Source organism: Girardinichthys multiradiatus, chromosome 24 (genome assembly GCF_021462225.1).
Source record: "Girardinichthys multiradiatus isolate DD_20200921_A chromosome 24, DD_fGirMul_XY1, whole genome shotgun sequence".
In the NCBI taxonomy this organism is placed as follows: domain Eukaryota; kingdom Metazoa; phylum Chordata; class Actinopteri; order Cyprinodontiformes; family Goodeidae; genus Girardinichthys; species Girardinichthys multiradiatus.
The window spans coordinates 9,586,023-9,604,626 of record NC_061816.1 but is presented as its reverse complement, the minus strand read 5'-3'; the positions used below and the strand labels follow the sequence as shown (position 1 = coordinate 9,604,626).

The window sequence follows — 18,604 nt, the reverse complement described above, 5'->3', positions numbered from 1 at the left end:
TGTAACCAATTTGAATAAATAACTGAATCTGACGGCACTGCTCGATAGTTAGGATTAATTGCGATGTATGTACCTGACTTGAAATCTGTATGATTCGATTGAATTGACTCTGTAAGGTGCCTTGAGACGACATATGTTGTGAATTGGCGCTATATAAATAAAAACTAAATTGAACTGAATTAAAATCGCAGGCAAGCTGCTACTCTTGATATATTTCTATTTTGAAATTTTTTCCTTTATCAAACAGAAAAAATCACCCCAGAGAGGTTTGTTCTTGTATTGTGTCACAATATTGTATGTGAGACTGTATGTGAAAGACCAACACAAAGTAGAGTATAATTGTACAATAAAATGGCAATTTCCATTTTATTTATGAATTAATTTCTAAACAATGTTGCATACATTTTCATTTTCTCCCTTTGCTCTGATAACCCTAAACAAAATTCAGTGCAACTATTCTTCAGGAACCCCTTAATTTATGAAGTGCAATTTAATTTCAGAATAAATGCAGCATAAACCAGGAAAAGATAACACAAAACCAGAAAATTATAGACCAATCGCATTAACATCAAATATTTGTAAAATAATGGAAAAAATGATTAATAATAGATTAACATATTATTTAAATATTAATGGATATATATCTAGAAATCAAAATGGGTTTAGAAAAGGGAGAAGCACAAATGACTCTGCATTATGTTTAGAATATGAAATTAGGAGAGCACAAATAAACAAAGAAAATGTAGTAGCTGTATTTTGATATAGAAAAAGCATATGACATGATGTGGGTTGAAGGATTATTAATTAAATTAAATAAAATGGGTATTACTGGAAAAATGTTTAACTGGATTAAAGATTTTTTATCAAATAGAACAATACAAGTAAGAATTGGTCAAGAATTGTCAGATAAATATATAATAGATAATGGTACTCCTCAAGGAAGTATTATAAGTCCGTTATTGTTTTCTATAATGATAAATGATGTATTTAAAAATATTGGTAAGGACGTCGGTTGCTCACTATTTGCAGATGATGGAGCTATATGGAAAAGGGGTCGTAATATCAAACTTATTGAAAAGAAAATACAGGATGAGATTATTAGAATAGAACAATGGGCAAATCAATGGGGATTTAAATTCTCAGTAGAAAAAACAAAAGTAATGGTGTTTACACAGAAAAGGAAAAGAGAAAATATAAAACTAAAATTATACAATCAAGTTTTAGAACAAGTAAAAAATATAAAATTTTTAGGTATATGGTTTGATGAAAAAATTATATGGAAAGTACATATAGAAAAAATCATAGATAAATGCAAAAGAATATTAAACATTATGAGATGTATGGCTGGTATTGATTGGGGAGCAGATCGAACATCATTAAAAAGAATTTATACAGGATTAATTAGATCAAATATTGATTATGGAAGTATAATTTATGGATCAGCAGCATATTAGTATATTAGCATATTAATCTGACATATTAGTAGGTCAGAGGCAAGAAATATAATTAAACAGAGAATCAGGAAAGAGTGGCAAAAAAGGTGGGATGAAGAAAAGAAAGGAAGATGGTTTTACAGAATCAACAAGATAGGAGAAGTAAGAACAGGAAGAAGGAGTAGAAAAGAGGAAAGATTAATTACAAGATTAAGAATAGGACATACAGGACTTAATTCTACATTGTTCAAGATAAAGAAACATAATACAGGAAAATGTGATTATTGTGGAGAGGAGGAAACAATAGAACATGTAATATTGAAGTGTCAGAAATATGAACAAGAAAGAACAATTTTAAGGAGAGAATTTGTAGGTATTAAAGAAAATTTTATATTGAGAGATACTTTGCAAAGAAGTTTAGGTAGCAAACATATTCAAATTATAATTAGATTTTTCAAAAGCACTAAATTAATAAATAGAATTTGATTGTTGTAATAGTAAATAAGATTTAAAACCATGAAGAACCACACTCCATACCAGTTGGTGGCGGTAATGCACATCTTCAAGTTATTTGCCAACTGCCAAAAAACAACACAGAAGAAGAAGAATGCAGCATCATGATGACCAAGGAACACAGCAGACAGGTCAGTGAAGAAGTTTAAAACAGGTTTAGGTTATAAATGAAACTCTAAAGCTTTGACTATGTCACAGAGCAATGCTAAAAGGCCAAAAAAGAAGGTGTTAATCAGAGAAGCATTCAAGATGCCAAGGGTTATGCTAGATGTCTACAGCTCAGGTGGGAGGATCCGTATTTTGCTAAATCCATAAGAAATCAGGTCAGCAGTTTGACACACAGAACTGCAGATCTTACATACGTGCTTAGACTGTAAAAAGTTGGATGGATGAAAATATTCTCAAACACAATCAAGAAAAAATTTTTGTTTGTGCTCCAGAAAAGCACACAACTTTGGTAGTGAAAACTCTTCCTCAAGCTTCTAAGGCCAAGTCTTCCAGTAACATTGTGGTAAATTCTGACTGGTTTTACCTAAGATCAGGGGTCTCCAACTCCAGTCCTAATACAACTTTTAGATACAGCCGTGCTCCAACACACCTGAATGAAATGACTGAATTATCTCCTCAGCATGTCATCAAGGTCTGCAGAGGTCTGGTAGCAAGCCATGTGTTTGATTCTGGGTGTTCATCGGTGGGGCCTATCTACCCATACTGTCTTGTTTTAACTTCTTTAGACTGATCATGGGATGAAAGATGAAAAGCTCATGGAACACGTTCCTAAATTTGGTGATCGGACCAATCAGTTGCAATTTGCAGAGGGAACTGCAGCCTTTTATTTCACAATCAATTGTTTGATGGGACAAATCAACCAAAGGTGAGTCTCCAGATGTCACAATGACTTCTCTGAAAAACTGACAGGTATCTTGCATACCTTGAGGATGAAGCTATCAAATCGGGTTGTTTGAAGACACTAGGTCTTATAAAGATCAGGTGAAAGACTTCGCTCCAGTATCATGTCTTTTGCAGCTTCTAACAGGTTCTCATCCAGGATTGTCCTGTTTTTAGCTCCATCCATCTTCTCATCAACTGTGAACAGCTTCAGTGTCCCTGCCTAAGAAAAGCATCGCCTCAGCATGATGCTGCCTCCACCATGTTTCACTGTTTGAGCGAGGTGTTCTTTTTCCTCAGCACATGGTGTTTTGCATGCAGGCCAAAAAGCCAATTCTATATTTAGATTTTTAATAATTTAATACTCTAGTTTGGATGTATTCCTAATGTGTCCAATAATTGACATTTGCTTCACTTTTTGTATCAGAAACATGAAACTTGAACCAAACAAAATAAACAACAAAACACCAGCCTATTAAACTGTTGATACCACAATCTGAATTACACACTAAGATTTTTTGACTTTTTTTAACCATGAGCGATAAATGTTCAATGCTGATAAAGAAATTACTTGAGAAAGTTGCGTTTGGCTTTAGACATTTGATTTTCCCAGCTCTGGTTTAAAAAAAATGTAAAACATCAATTGGCTTCTTGCTTTTGACGCCCCCTAGTGTTCAACCTCCGCTGGTCTTTGTAAATGTCCTTTAATTTAGAGCAGTTGTGTCCAAACCTTTAACGGCATATTGAAATTGGGCCGTTAAAAGCAGTCAGGCACCCATAGATTTCCTTTATTTCAATAAAAAATTGCATCCTATTCATAGGAAATAACCCTTATATTTATGAGAAATACCACCAAGAAAAAATAGGTACTGGAGCGGTCCTAGCACGGAGCCTTGAGGTACACCAACAAAGAAAGAAAGACGGATGGGATGTGAATGATTTGTGTTGAACAAGCTAAGATTTAAATCTATCCAGGGCTGTATCAGAGAGCCCAAATTTAATTTATAGGTTATTGAGTCCTACCTTGTGGTGAGATTTTGTAAAGATTGACATTTTTTCACACTGTAGCAAAAAACTGTTAAGTCAATAATTGTTTATGATTCCTCCATCCTCCTCATCCTCCTCATCCTCAGTAAACATAAGTAGTAAAGGAGCCTCAGCTTATGGCAATAATAAATAAAATGTCTATATGTTACATCCTAGTATGAATCATAGTACTGGAGAGTTGTATTGATTAAATAAATTGTATTACCAGCCTCCCATGTGATATATTTCAACATTTTGTTTTCTGAAAGTCTAGTTTTTATTATTATGTGAGGCATGGAAATCAACATAAACACAACACGCTTCATTATTAAGCAGTGGATTCATAATGGCTTGTTTATTCTTCTTTATAAAGACATATTATGTTCATGCAATAGTTTTTAGAAGCCAAGCAAATCAAAGAAAGAAAGATGAGGCTGTTTCTTTAAATGTTGCTGATGCCAGAGAAAAGAAGTGTCTTTAAAAGCTATAGCAAGTTATGAGGCATTTATTCTGAGAAGACTAGCACTCAGTTTTAAAGTATTTTTCTCATTATAATCTGAATTGTTGGCAGCATCAGAGAACAAACTCGTGGTCTCCTGCATAGTGGACAGGTAAATCATCTTGGCAACTCACAACAATGATCCTGTTAGTGAGAAGTGTTCCCTTGTATACACACTCAGGTTTCTTTGCTCGTTTCATGACTGTACAAACAACAACCCTGAACTTCTTTTTACTCTCAGTGGAATTACTTTTGCCTTGACCCTTACAAATGGATTTGACTTTCTTCTCATCAGCAAGAATAAACGTGTTGACCTCCTTGCAGCTGTTGTCATCGTTGTAGATCCTCTTCTGGTTCATCACTTCTGTACATTTTTGAGTAGTCATTTTTTTATCTATGTGCTCTTTTTTAAACTTCTCATAACGTCCAAACCGGTCTTGTACCATTTCAGGCATGCAGGTTTTATTCACGGACTCTGATGCAAAGGCCTGCACAGGTAGCAAACAGACAAGCAGGCAAAATTGCAGGATCTTCATAATTATTTGCTGAAAGAAAGAAAAAAGGAGAATCATTTACTTACAAAATAAAGGCCTTTAGAAAAAGTGATTTAGGAGAAGGTATTCTTGTCAGATTCTCAACTAGAGGAAAACTATAATGTTATATTATAAACTAATAAATTCAAGCACTGGGTAAATGCTTAGAAGAAATCAGTGCTTGGATGTGCCAAAATTTTCTTCAGCTGAATAAAAAGAAAACTAAAGTAATTATTTTTTGGACCAAAGGAAGAGCATTTAAAAGTTAGCACACAGCTTCAGTTAATACAGCTAGAAACCACCAGTCAGGCTCGAAACCTGGGTGTAGTGATGGACTCAGACCTGAACCTTCAGAGGCACATAAAGACAGTAACAAGGTCGGCCTTCTATCACCTAAAGAACATCTCCAGGATTAAAGGACTAATGTCTCAGCAGGACCATGAAAAACTAATTCATGTGTTTATCTTTAGTACAATTTATTACTGCAACGGTGTCTTCACAGGTCTGCCTAAAAAGTTGATCAGACAGCTGCAGTTGATCCAGAACGCTGCTGCCCGCGTCCTCACTAGAACTAAGAAAGTGGAGCACATCACCCCGGTTCTAAAGTCCCTACACTGGCTCCCTGTAGCTCGGAGAATAGACTTTAAAATACTTCTGTTAGTCTATAAATCACTGAATGGCTTAGCACCAAAATACATTACAGACTTGTTATCATTGAATCAACCACCCAGACCTCTCAGGTCTTCTGGCTCAAATCTACTCTGCAGACCCAGAACCAGAACCAAACATGGAGAAGCAGCTTTTAGTTCTTATGCTCCACTAATCTGAAATAAACTCCCAGAAAACTGTAAAAGCACCAAAACCCTAAGTTGCTTTAAATCAAGATTAAAAACCTATTTGTTTAGAGTGGCCTTTGACTGTACCATCTAAACATTATTAGTTAAGTTTTCAGTCCAATTTTCCTTTCACTTTTTTATCCATCATTATATTCACTTTATTTTTTTAATCACCTCTGTTGTTTGATTTTCTGTATCATCATTGTAAGGTTTTTCCTTATGTACAGCGCCTGGAGTGCCTTGTTGCTGAAAATCACTATATAAATAAACTTGACTTGACTTAATAATGCACATCAACCTCAGCATCATCCCCACTTTAAAACATGGTGGTGACAACGTCATGCTGTGAGGAGGCTTTTCTTCAGCTGGGACAAGGAAGCAGATCAGGACTGACAGGAATACGAAGGGAACGAAATACAGGGAAATCTTGGAAGAAAACCTGCTAGAGGCTGCAGAAGACTTGAGACTAGAGTGAAGGTTCTGCTTCCAGCAGGATAACCAGTCTAAACATACAACCACAGCTACAAAAGTTTATATCCCTTCTTCTGTTAAATGGCATGTTAAATTATTTCAAAACTTTTTAGAGAAATAATGTGACATTTATTCTGTATAACTGGAATGAAATTAGTAAAACAGGAGTAAACATGTCTAATGCAAACATTTAAAGAGTAGAACACCTACCTTTTTGTCCTTAACGCAAAACTGTTAACTGGTTTAGTTGCAGTGGTCCAAGTATTGATGCAATGACAACCAAAATAATATTTTCAGTGGCTGAAAAGCTGCACCTGGAGCTGGAACGTCTAGAAGAGATATCAGAAAGGGTGTTGAGAATAGAGCAGCAGTGTTATTGGACTGTTTCAAGAGCATCTAGCAGTCAAAATGGTAAACGGTGGTTACAAGACACAGCCAGTGCCTCGTTGACCCGGTGGATTCCAATAGAAACCCTTAACAGAGTTTGATAGAGTCTGGATTTGCACTTAAAACTGTGAATATGTGAAGAGGGCAGATAAATTATGCCGTGCAATCACATACTCTGTTTTTAAAAACATTCCTGATTTTTTTTGTGCCAGCTGTATTTGGGGTACACACAATACTGCTCAATGTTATCTTCATGTTGGAAACATTTAACTTAATTTAGTTAAACAAAAACAAAATTTACCTGCAAAGGTAAACAAAGACAATTTTACCTGAACCAAAATGAGTGAAGAGCCTTTTCCAGATAAACAGGAGCCAAAAGAATCAAGTCTTCTGCCTTTTCAGTTGTCAAAGGGAGGTTTGTGTCAGCAGTCAGAATATATATCCTTTAAAGGAGGAGTTTCTTAACTAAACCCTTTCTACATGATACCATGTAAAGGTATAAGTATTATGTTGCTAGAAGGACACATAATGCATAGTTAGATTAAAATCAACTGATTGGATATTTGATTCCACCATGATTAATATTCATAATCCATAATTGTCATAAGAACATGCAATAGGTCCGATGGGTGAATAACTTGATGTCAGTGTAAGAGAAAACGCCTCGTAATATTTGCTAACCCCCCATGCAGGAACACTGCAGCTAAAAGTATGTTACCGTTCCGAGAAGGTAAAGGGGAAACAAACGTGGTTGGCCACAAAGACGAGGTGCTGTGCCTGTTCACACGTAGAGAGAAAAGAAAAATGTATCTCCAAACCTGATTTAATAGTTTTCTTTAGAAAAAACTTTAGGTTTATTACCAGATGTGACTTATTCAATGCTTATAAAGAATTATAGTTCCTGCTGTTAACATTTATAACAGCAGAACTAGTTTAAACTGATGCATAGAGGACAGTTTTCTAATGCGTCTTGTGGACAAATGATTGAGACTGAGAAGCCCACAAAGCCACAGATGCAACAGCAGACACACATGTATAACCTACATAGACTGTGCAAGGACACTAAATGATGCATTAACCTGTGACAAAAGCTTGAAATTAGTTGTAGCTGTCATGGTTTTTAACAGTGAAACTCTTTTTCTGGAAAATAGTAGCTGTAGATGTCTCTGGTTTAACTTGGGGTCCTTTAATAATTGTGTCCCAATCTCTTATCGCTGTTTAAACCTTCTTTCTGTATATTAAGTTATGTTTTCTACTTGCAAAAGAAGAAAAGCAATTAACAATGAATGCATTTGTTTGTCTAACATGAGATTTAGAACCTACTGATAATAAAACATTGCATTAACAAGAAATTTTGATCAGAGGTTCACTATTACCTGAAAATATTGAAAAACACCCATATAACACTTTCACCTTACATTTGACACATAGAAGGTGGTAAATACTGTTAAATAAAAGCACCTGTCGATGCTAAACATGCCAGAGCTTTTTCTCCTGCATAGAATTATATTTAAATACATTTAAAATGTAAATTTTCTCTTGCAAAGACAGCAGCTTCTGTTATTGTTTTCATGGTTCGGTTTCTCCCTCCTGACATTAACTCTGTGTGACCTTTCTAACCTCAAAACCAATGCTGTTTACCCTAAAGACCTAGATGTTCAGTTCTGTTCAGGTAAATTCATAGTCCACTATACCCACTTAATTAGCATATCAATACAAACAAGTGCTTTATGGAAATAAATAGTTGGTAGATCTTAGTGACAACATTTGATATAATAACCAAATTCACCAGAAGCTTTATTCAGATTCGGTGGTTGCAAAACAACAAAAAAATAAATATTGTACTGAGTCTTATCATTGGAACACATTTTAATCAGATTCAATTGAAAGCCACTAAAAACCTGCTGGCAGTTTTCAGTTGTGAGGCGACTGTGATAAATTCATTAAAATGTATAAGTGAACATCAAAGACCAATCTGGTGGTTACTTTTCTTTTCCACTTTTGTTTATTGTTTATCAATGTTTTTTTCAAAATGCAGCAAATGGGTTCTTTTCAACAGTAATAAGTTCATGTCAAAGACAATGTGCTACAGACAACAAAACAGTCAAAATGTTACAGATCTCAGTTGTAGCTGCTTGTACAGGAATGATATGCAGCATTTAACACAGCAAAGTGGAAAATTAGCAGTCATTTTTTTCAACCTTCACTACTTCAGCGAAGTGATCAGGCTTACACTTTTCATTACATTAGACTGTAACTCTAATTGCTTGACCAACAGCATGGTAGTTGTCTTGACAATGGTGACAGTCAATATAACGAAGATTTATATTCAGTGTTGGTGATTCTTAGCAGACGTACATATTTGGTCTAGGGTTCTTTTAGGGTCCAAGAAGAATATATTTATCATTTAGCATCTTCTTATATCTGTATTGATTGCTCTCATGTTGTCATTACAATCGCCAGGCTCCATTTCTTTGACAACATGTTTCTGAAAGAAGTCCAGAGCCCCAGAGATCTCTGTTGCAGAGAGGGCGAGGAGCAGGACGGCCACTATCTGGGTCTTCATGGTTCCCTGTTGAAAGAAAACTATTAAAAATGTTCTGACAGAGAAATTAGAGCAACTCAAGCGATACGACTGCACCGAACTAGACAGATGTTTGTGTTCAAGAATTTTAAGAAACATTTTCATCAGTACAGATTTTAAAACAATTAAAATCTGTAGTAATTTCATATAAATATGCTGAAAGTAGATTTTTCTCAGTGTCCATGTGGTAGAGCTAACTGATTTATGGGACCACCACTGTATTACTGCATGGTTCCTGCTGGTAGGAAGGTGGAGAAGACCTGGTCTTGCCTCAGCTGCAGGATTAGAAGTAGATCACACCATTTCATACATCAAGGGTAACCTTTATTATAGGATTAAAGGATCATTAATCTAACCATTGTTTTTCTATATTTGACCTGCTGATGTCTGATCAGAGCCAATCAAGGCATCACAACGATGCTGATTGGACCTAATTGGCTGACTAATTGACAGCTCTGTGGAATGACTAAGTTCATCCTGTTGGTGACGCCCCTTTGGTTAGCGGACAACAATAGGAGAAAATCCTGACTTAAAAATTTCTGCTTTTATACAGACAGATATAAATTGTTTCCCTTAATACTTTACTACCTTCATGTTTGGTTGATTTGCTTTAAGGTGAAGTGACGCAACGTTGCTCCCCCAAAGATGAGGAGACAACTTGCTTTTGCTGGGAGTTATGATTATTGATTGATTAATCTTGATCAATAATTACAATTAAAAATCACAATTTGACAAAATTAATTTCTTAACCAAAATCGCCATGTATGAATCGAGACCAGAGATGTTTCTGGTGTTGTAATTGTGGCTCAACAACTTTGATAATTACAACCGTTAAGTACTCTGGAATAATTAATAACTATTACCAGAGATGTCACTGTTTAATCGACCGTTTCTGCCAAAACGTGTGTAACTTTTAACCTTATCTTGACTGACGAATCACTCTTGTACAAAATAAACACAGAACGCCTTCTCTTTATCTATGTGAATATTTATTAAATCACAGCCTGATACAATCCGTTCTTCCGATTTAATAATTTTCACCTACTCAACATGCAAAGTTCTACACAAAAGGGGTAAAATATCTAACTAAGCAAAAATAAAGCAAAACAGCAGTGGGTGCGAATGGGATTAAACCAGCAGTTATGGCAAAAATGCTAATATGACAAAGGGGTGTGGTGGTGAGTGGAGGGTGGGGCGCAGCTCCACTGTAACTCAGTTATACTCAGTCATAAAACCTCCTCCAACTCCTGAGCAGACAAAGAGTTATAAAACTTTTGGCGGCAAGCTAGCAAGCAGTGAGTTTGAAGACAAAGAAAATGGTGAATTTCACCCTGAGGTTATTTTAACAGTCCAGTCTCACAGCGCACCTGCCCTTACTCTCAGGTGTTCAATACCCCACAAACACGCACAGAGCTGGGAGCGCAGCGGCTTCCAGATGTCAACACAGCACATGAAAGTTTCAATAACAAGGTTACATGCACATATCATTCAGAACACATTAGATTCTAACTGCACTAAAAATCTCCTCTACCCTGCCCGGGCTTCTAAGAAAGAAAGAAAATAAAGGATGGGTATTACTTGTTGTCGGCTTTCTTCTGAGCGGGGCTGAGAGAGGAAGGGGAAAGTTGGAAGTTACTGTGCGTCCACAATTAACTTCAGGAAAAGCGGTCAATCTTCGTCCTCTGGCCTCCTTGGCGAAAGGGAAAAACGTGATCTAACCATCAAAGTCGACTTAGGATGAAACACGGTGGCAGTTCGTCTCCTCGAAACTCCGTGTTTTTATTTACGTGTTAAACTCACGTCTTCAATTGGCAAAGTGAGATTTCTGGCCTTCTTAGTCCAGAAAACTCAGTTATGAATTGTTCATTGACCAACGAGAGAGAATAAATGAAATCCACTTGGGACTCTTCTCCAGGTGATGCTTCAGATGTTGGTGATTGCGTCACGATCTCCAGCTGGAGGCGGGGGTTTAAAATAGAGGCCCTGTTATATAGCGTCTTGTGACGTCAGACTTGGGACGCCCCGTCATATCAGTCGTAGTGTTCGACGGGATATGTCGGAGCGGACTGTCCTGGATACAAAATGGCCGATGCCGTTGGAAAGGCATAGTGACGTCTGACAACATGCACATGGTCCAATATTCAGCAAACAAGTGGTCCAACACTTTGTTACCAAGAAGAAGTGGGGTCAGAAACTGGTTTTTGCTAACTCTGTTTTAAACAAGATTTTGATTCATGCTTTTCTTTTTGTCCTCCTCCCTTACTGCTCTACTACCTTCATGTGGAGAATGAGGTTTTAACAGTTCATTAAGACTATAGGAAGGAGCTTGACCATGCAAGGCCCTGAACGTTAAATCCGTGATTTTAAAATGAGTCCTAAAATGAGCAGGTTACCAGAACATAGACATAAAAACAAGAGTGATGTGAGCTCTTCTGCTCGTTCCAGCTAGGAATCTTGTGGGAGAGTTTTGGACCAACTCAAGGCGATTATGAGCTGGTTTGTTGTTACAACTGAAAAGTGCGTTACGATATTCTAGACTACAGGTAGTGAGTGAAATCAATGCAAAATGTTTAGGTGGTAATCTATGTAAATTAATTCATTTGGTTTAAACCTGTGTGAGCTGAATTTGGAAGTAGTTCTTGGTGCGGGTAATTTTGCTTTTGTCTTTTAATCTAATATCTGAAAGAGAAAAAACACATCCATAAACATCTACCAAAAAGTAAGTAAAAGAAACACTTTCATGGCCTGTTCTCTTTGCTTTTGATATTTGTGGAATAATAAATTCATATTTAGTAGCACATAGAAAGGATAATCTGAATCTCTGACCATTCATTATACAACCAGAGCTTACTATTTTTCTTTAAATCACATAAATGAAATTTAATAGTTAATATTGATGTCTTTTACTTGACGAGCCTTCTATCAGATGAAGAAGAGATAAAAGATGAAGAAAAACGTCTGCCTTTCCAGAATGCAAAGTAAGATGTGATTTCAGGAATCAGAAATGCCCTGAAATCTGTGGCTACTGGGCTTATATACCTTTTAAAACATGAGAAATTAGAGGGGTTTTCTAACTAAACTATCCACATCAGATGCTTTCCATTTGACACCAAATAAGGACATAACTGTAGGTTTTAGGAAGTTGAAATAATGAATATTTAGAAATGAGATGATTGGTTATTTGCTACTAATTCAAAATGACAATGAGAGAAACACAATGGTTCACACATGAGCATCTTTGTCAAGAACTCGGTGCATCTGACAGAAAACATCATGTCTGGCTAAAAATAAACCTAACAATTCAACTCACCTCACAGCTTTTCTGAGAAGGCAAACATCAAGTGAGAAAGAGCCAAACACCAACCAGAGGTGTTAATTCAGAGTGCACCCAATATGAAGAGGAAACTAATGTACTAAACTACAGAGTAAAAAAGTAAGTGTTTTAAAAAAAAATAGTTTTTCATGGTGTATAATAATAGCAGGGTTCAAATTCTCCCACCTGAGATGTGGACCTCTTCAGCTTCTCGAGTTACGACGGGCCTCTAGGAGGCTTCTCTGATGAATCCTCTACTTGCTTACCATGTCAGTGTAGGTAGACGGCTACATCTTGATAGGTTCTCAGTGGTACTCTTCCCATTTTAAGTTGATCGATTGAACAGAGCTCTGTGACATGTTCAGATGCTGTTTTATTACCTAACTCTGCTTTAAACTTCTCCATAACCTTCTTGGTCTACACGGTGCTGTTCATTTACTATGATTATGGCAAATGTGACAAGGATGCCACGTTAAGGGGCTATAATTGTGGAGGTGAGCATAGTGCTGCACATGCTGGATGTGTGGTACAGAAGCAAGCTAAGGAATTGCAGAAAAACAAGATTATAAACAAGGTGACATATGCAGAAGCTGTACGAAACATCGGCACCTATGAAAGTAAATTAAATAGACCAATAGAGTACCAAGAAAACCTGACTGATAGTATTAGACATGAAGTAGGCCTACTTCAAAGAGTGCACCCAAGGAGAACTCAGTCAGAAAGAAAAGTAACCCCCCAGAAGCCATGCAGTCATAAATGTAAAGTTGAGGAAAATACCTTCATAGTAGAAAAAAAGGGGCTTTATTGCTTTTATATGTAAAGGTATTAATGTAGCTTCACAACAACAAAGGAAAAGTGACAGAATCATGACGGTAGTAGAAGCTGCAGTTGAGCTTTTGGACATTACGGACCTAAAAGCTGAAGATATACATGCTATGTTGAGTGTCAATAATGATGCAGAGTCTTAGAGTGTTAATAAATCTCATAACAGTACTTCACTTCTTACAATGGAATGCTAGGAATCTGATCGCAAATGCACAAGAATTCAAAAAATATGTAACTGAGTCTGAAGTCAAACCTGATATTCTCTGCACTAAAAAAATGTGGCTACGGCCTCACCTTGATTTTATTTTACCTGGATATGAATCTGTTAGGTCTGATAAAGATAAAAACCAGAGTGGAGGATGTGCAACATTTGGGATACCATTTTGAAAAGTAGCAACTGTAACCTTTATTCCATGACAAGTATTTGACCACCTCACCTAACAACCAGTAAGAATCCTGGCTCTCTCAGGCCTGTTAGTTCTTCTTTAAGAAGCCCTCCTGTTCTCCACTCATTACCTGTATTACCTGCACCTGTTTGAACTCGTTATCTGTATAGAAGACACCTGTCCGCACACAATTAAACAAACTCCAACCTCTCCTCAATGGCCAAGACCAGAGAGCTGTGTGAGGAAATCAGGGATAAAATACTAGACCTGCACAAGGCTGGGATGGGCAACAGGAAAATATCCAAGCAGCTTGGTGAGAAGCAACAACTGTTGACACAATTATAAGAAAATGGAAGAAGTTCAAGATGACGATCAATCTCCCCCATGCAAGATCTCACCTCGTGGGGCATCAAGGATCATGAGGATGGTGAGGGATCAGCCAGGAAACTACACAGCAGGACCTAGTCAACGACCTGAAGAGAGCTGGGACTACCGTCTCAAAGAAGATCATTAGTAACACGCCGCCGCCATGGATTAAAGTCTTGCAGCTCACGCAAGGTCCCCCTGCTCAGGCCAGCACATGTCCAGGCCCGTCTGAAGTTTGCCATTGACCATCTGGATGATCCAGAGGAGGAATAGGAGACAGTTATGTGGTCTGATGAGACACAAATTGAGCTTTTTGGTCTAAACTCCACTGTCTGTGTTTGGAGGAAGAAGAAGGATGAGTACAACTCTAAGAACACCATCCCTACTGTGAAGCATGGAGGTGGAAACATCATTCTTCTTCATCATCTTCATTTTCTGCAAAGAGGACAGGATGACTACACTGTAGTGAAGGTAGGATGGATGGGGCCATGTATCAGGTAATCTTAGCTAACAATGTCTGATGTCTGTAATTGCAAACAAAGGTTTCTGTACCAAATATTAAGTTTTGTTTTTCTAATGTATCAAATGCTTATGTCATGGAATAAAATGCTAATTAATTACATAAAAATCACACAATGGGATTTTCTAGATTTTTGTTTTAGATTTGGTCACTCACAGTTGAAAAGAACCTATGATAAAAAATTAAAGACTTCTACATGCTTTGCAAGTGGGATAACCTGCAAAATCGTCAGTGTATTAAATACTTGTTCTCCCCACTGTATAAGAAACAAATATTACAGTTATTTAGACATTTATACAGACGGGTCCAATAATGAAGAAGATAAGGTAGGAATAGGAATATACATACCAGCAATGAACATAGCCTAAGTATTGGAAAAACATTATCTGATCAGGTGTCAGTATATACAGCAGAGAAGATGGTGATTATTGTAGGATTGCAGTGGGTTGAAAAGGTAAATCTAATCCAAGATTTAATGCTAGAAAGCCATTAAAGTCTATTTAGATTACAGAGGCTTCACATAGATATGAGATTTTGTTGGGTACCTACTCATGTAGGTATTAAAGGGAATGAGGAAGCAGACAAAATAGCTAAAAGATCCACCAGGATCAACAATATTATAAATATACCTTTTGGAAAAGGAGAAGCTAAGGCAATGATAAAAAAGAAATGATGAAGAAATGGCAGGACAGGTGGGACATGGATAAAAGTTAAAGGAAATATAGTGTACAGAAATATATTCATGCCAAAGACGTGAGTAGAAAGAAGAGAAGAGAGGAGAGTGTTTAACCAGATTTGATCATACACACTGATAAAAATTATTTTTTGGCCCTGTAAATAATACTTTGATTTGATTATTATATTTACAATAGTTTTTTAATTCTCTACATTTACTTTAAAATATGTATTTTTTTAATGTACTACTCGATATTTACTTGTAATTTTTTTTACAGCATTTTACAATGTATCTGTTAAAGGCATTATCAGGTGAAATTTACTCAGTCAATCTATGTAGTATTAAAACTGTTACAATTAAGTAAATGTTACAAAGCAAATCTGAGAACCTCATTCAAATCTGATAAGTGACGTCATGTGGGGGAAAAAACGCGCTGCATTAACAAAGCGTCTCGGATTGGAGCAGTCGGCCAGGTGAAGAGGGCATCGTTTTTATGAAGATTTTCTTCATAAGAAACCATGTAAGTATGTTTGTGCTTTGCTAACTTTTTGCTTAATACACCAGTAACAGTGATGCGAAACACAGTGTAGTGTAGTCATGGGCCGATGACTTGCTTCATTATTTAATAGTGCTCTTTTTATGTGTCAGAGAAACATTTCTCCTCTTCCCCCGCGGGCGCGTCTTGCTGGTATTATTTACGGTCTTCTGTAAGCCTGACTTGTACCTTGTCTCTGTTTTTGTATGGTTCCATAATATTTAAACAAAACTGTCTGTTTCCAAACTGACATTGCCAAATGATAAACAATGACATTCCCACACAAAACAATGAAAAAAGTAAAAAATGTTATAGCTCCGTATTCACAGGCGGACATATACCTTCTAGTACCAGTAATTTGAGAACTATGAAGTGCACCTTTTTATAAAGTTTAGTTTATATGCTTAGTCATAGTTGTAACACATTATTTGCCATTGTTATCCCTTTTGTTTCAGATTAAAGAGGAGTTCAGACGAATTACAACAGTTCATCTGGAGAGAACCTTTCTGACTAAGCTGGATCTCTACACCCCAAAACTGCTAGAGATATTTAGCAAAAAAGGCAGGGTTCCTGGCACTAAAATAAGATTAGTGCTCAATTCACTCAGTCAGGTAAGGTGTTGCATGCTGTTACTATAAACTGAATTCACAACTAAATTTAAAAATCCCCAACAAAAAAAAAAACCCAGAATGCCACCTTAAGGCAAACATTAGTATCAACAGAATCAAAATGTTATTTGATCTTTCAAAGCTCACATGGATATCTTGTGGCTCTTTTTTTTTTATAATTTAATATTTAGACAGTATTTACTTTTTGGTATGTATGCATGTGTGATTTTATATCACCTACTTTCATCAACTCTTGTCTTCAACAGCAACATGTTGAATCTAGACGGGAGACCATAATTCGCTACATGATGGAATTTCTTGGCGAGTCTGCAGAGGAACTTATTAAGGACTATATGGTAAATTCCAACAGTTTAAGACTTTTAAAGCTGCTATCGATCCTGTAACATAACATTTGCAAGCCAACAGACACATCAGCATTGTACATTAACATTAAGAAATTGCAGCAATTTTGATTTTCTTTAGATAAATTAAAAAAAACAATCTCCAACATCCAGTTTTTTAAAGTTAGTTAAAAAATAGTAGATAAATGCTAGTTGGCTTAATAACAACATAAGGTCATATCAGGATGTGTTCAAATTCAGGTCAAAACAATGACTTGTAAATGGAACAAAAATTGCAATTGTTTCCACTAATATCATAATTAAGAACATTTATATTGATTTATGTTGGAGAATTTAAATGCATGCATATAAAGGTAAACTGTGTTCCCTACCATGTCAAATAGATATGTAACAGCACACATACTTTACTTTTCCCGCAAAATAAATAGTGGTATTGATAGACTGTAAAGTTTAATCTTTACCCTTACAGTGATGATACTTAACAGTGTTTGGTGTTCATACCACAAACTAATTATTTTTTTCATGCCTTTGTCAAAATGAGTTTCTCATTTCTCTCTCTTTCCCTCTGGCTCTCTCTCTGTGTGTGTGTGTGTGTGTGTATATCTCTATATCTCTATCTATATATCTCTATCTATCTATCTATCTATCTATATCTATCGATAGATAGATATAGATATATCTATCGATAGATAGATATAGATATATCTATCGATAGATAGATATAGATATATCTATCTATCTATATCTATCAATAGATAGATATAGATATATCTATCGATAGATATATCTATATCTATCTATCGATAGATATAGATAGATATATCTATATATAGATAGATAGATATATCTATCTATCGATAGATATAGATAGATAGATCGATATATCTATCAATAGATATATCTATATCTATCGATAGATAGATATAGATATATCTATCGATAGATATATCTATATCTATCTATTGATAGATATAGATATATCTATCGATAGATATATCTATATCTATCTATCGATAGATATAGATAGATATATCTATATATAGATAGATAGATATATCTATCTATCGATAGATATAGATAGATAGATCGATATATCTATCAATAGATATATCTATATCTATCGATAGATAGATATATCTATATCTATCTATCTAGAGTGAGATATACACACACATACATTCTTGGAAAATATGCAACTAACCATGGATTCATATGCTCTTACAGAATGTCAGCAGGGAAGAAGCCAATGGTGACCAGGTCGAGCAAGTCATGAAGATCTGTGTCTTCCATGTAAATGAGGGACATGAAGGCCTGTCACATGCTGATGTTTCCATTGTCGTCGAGGGAACTGAGGTACTTCACAGTTGTCCAAGTGTTGCGAAGGCCAGCCTCCTGCTTATGGGGATCATCTACGCACTGAATTTAAGTTACCCATCAAAACTGAAGTACACATTTGAAGTATTTCAGAAGCTCTTCCGTGAGCTAGATGTCCTGAAACTGTCACCCAAAGTCCAGACCCTACGGAAAAAACTCCAGTGTAACTGAACATGTTTATGAGAGAGTCATTGTTTATTTGGAATGCAGGTTCAGTTTTATAGTTTTGGTTTATTGTTTCGCTGAAGAGACTGCCATGGTTTGTGTTGGTGTCATCTAGAGTGCATTCCTAGAAAAAAGAAAAAGGGCACTTGGGGTGTATGGATGTTTATATTTTCTGCATTTTGCACTGTTTTAAACTATCTAGCATCTATCTAACATTAGTATTGCCACAGGCTGTTGTGCCAAAAGAAAGTGTGTCAATTGTTATTTGTCATACTTTTTTTTTTTTTTTATTCTTATGTGAGTT

At 36.0% G+C, this 18,604-nt stretch overlaps 1 long non-coding RNA gene across 1 annotated transcript; it reads right to left on the bottom strand.

Moving 5' to 3' along the window:
- Positions 1 to 4,888: 4,888 nt before the first annotated feature.
- Positions 4,889 to 7,022, bottom strand: LOC124861272. The gene is made up of 3 exons (XR_007036575.1): positions 6,916 to 7,022; positions 6,410 to 6,528; positions 4,889 to 4,904 (listed from the first exon to the last, which is right to left on the bottom strand). It is a non-coding gene; the product is annotated as an uncharacterized LOC124861272 (long non-coding RNA).
- Positions 7,023 to 18,604: the final 11,582 nt, after the last annotated feature.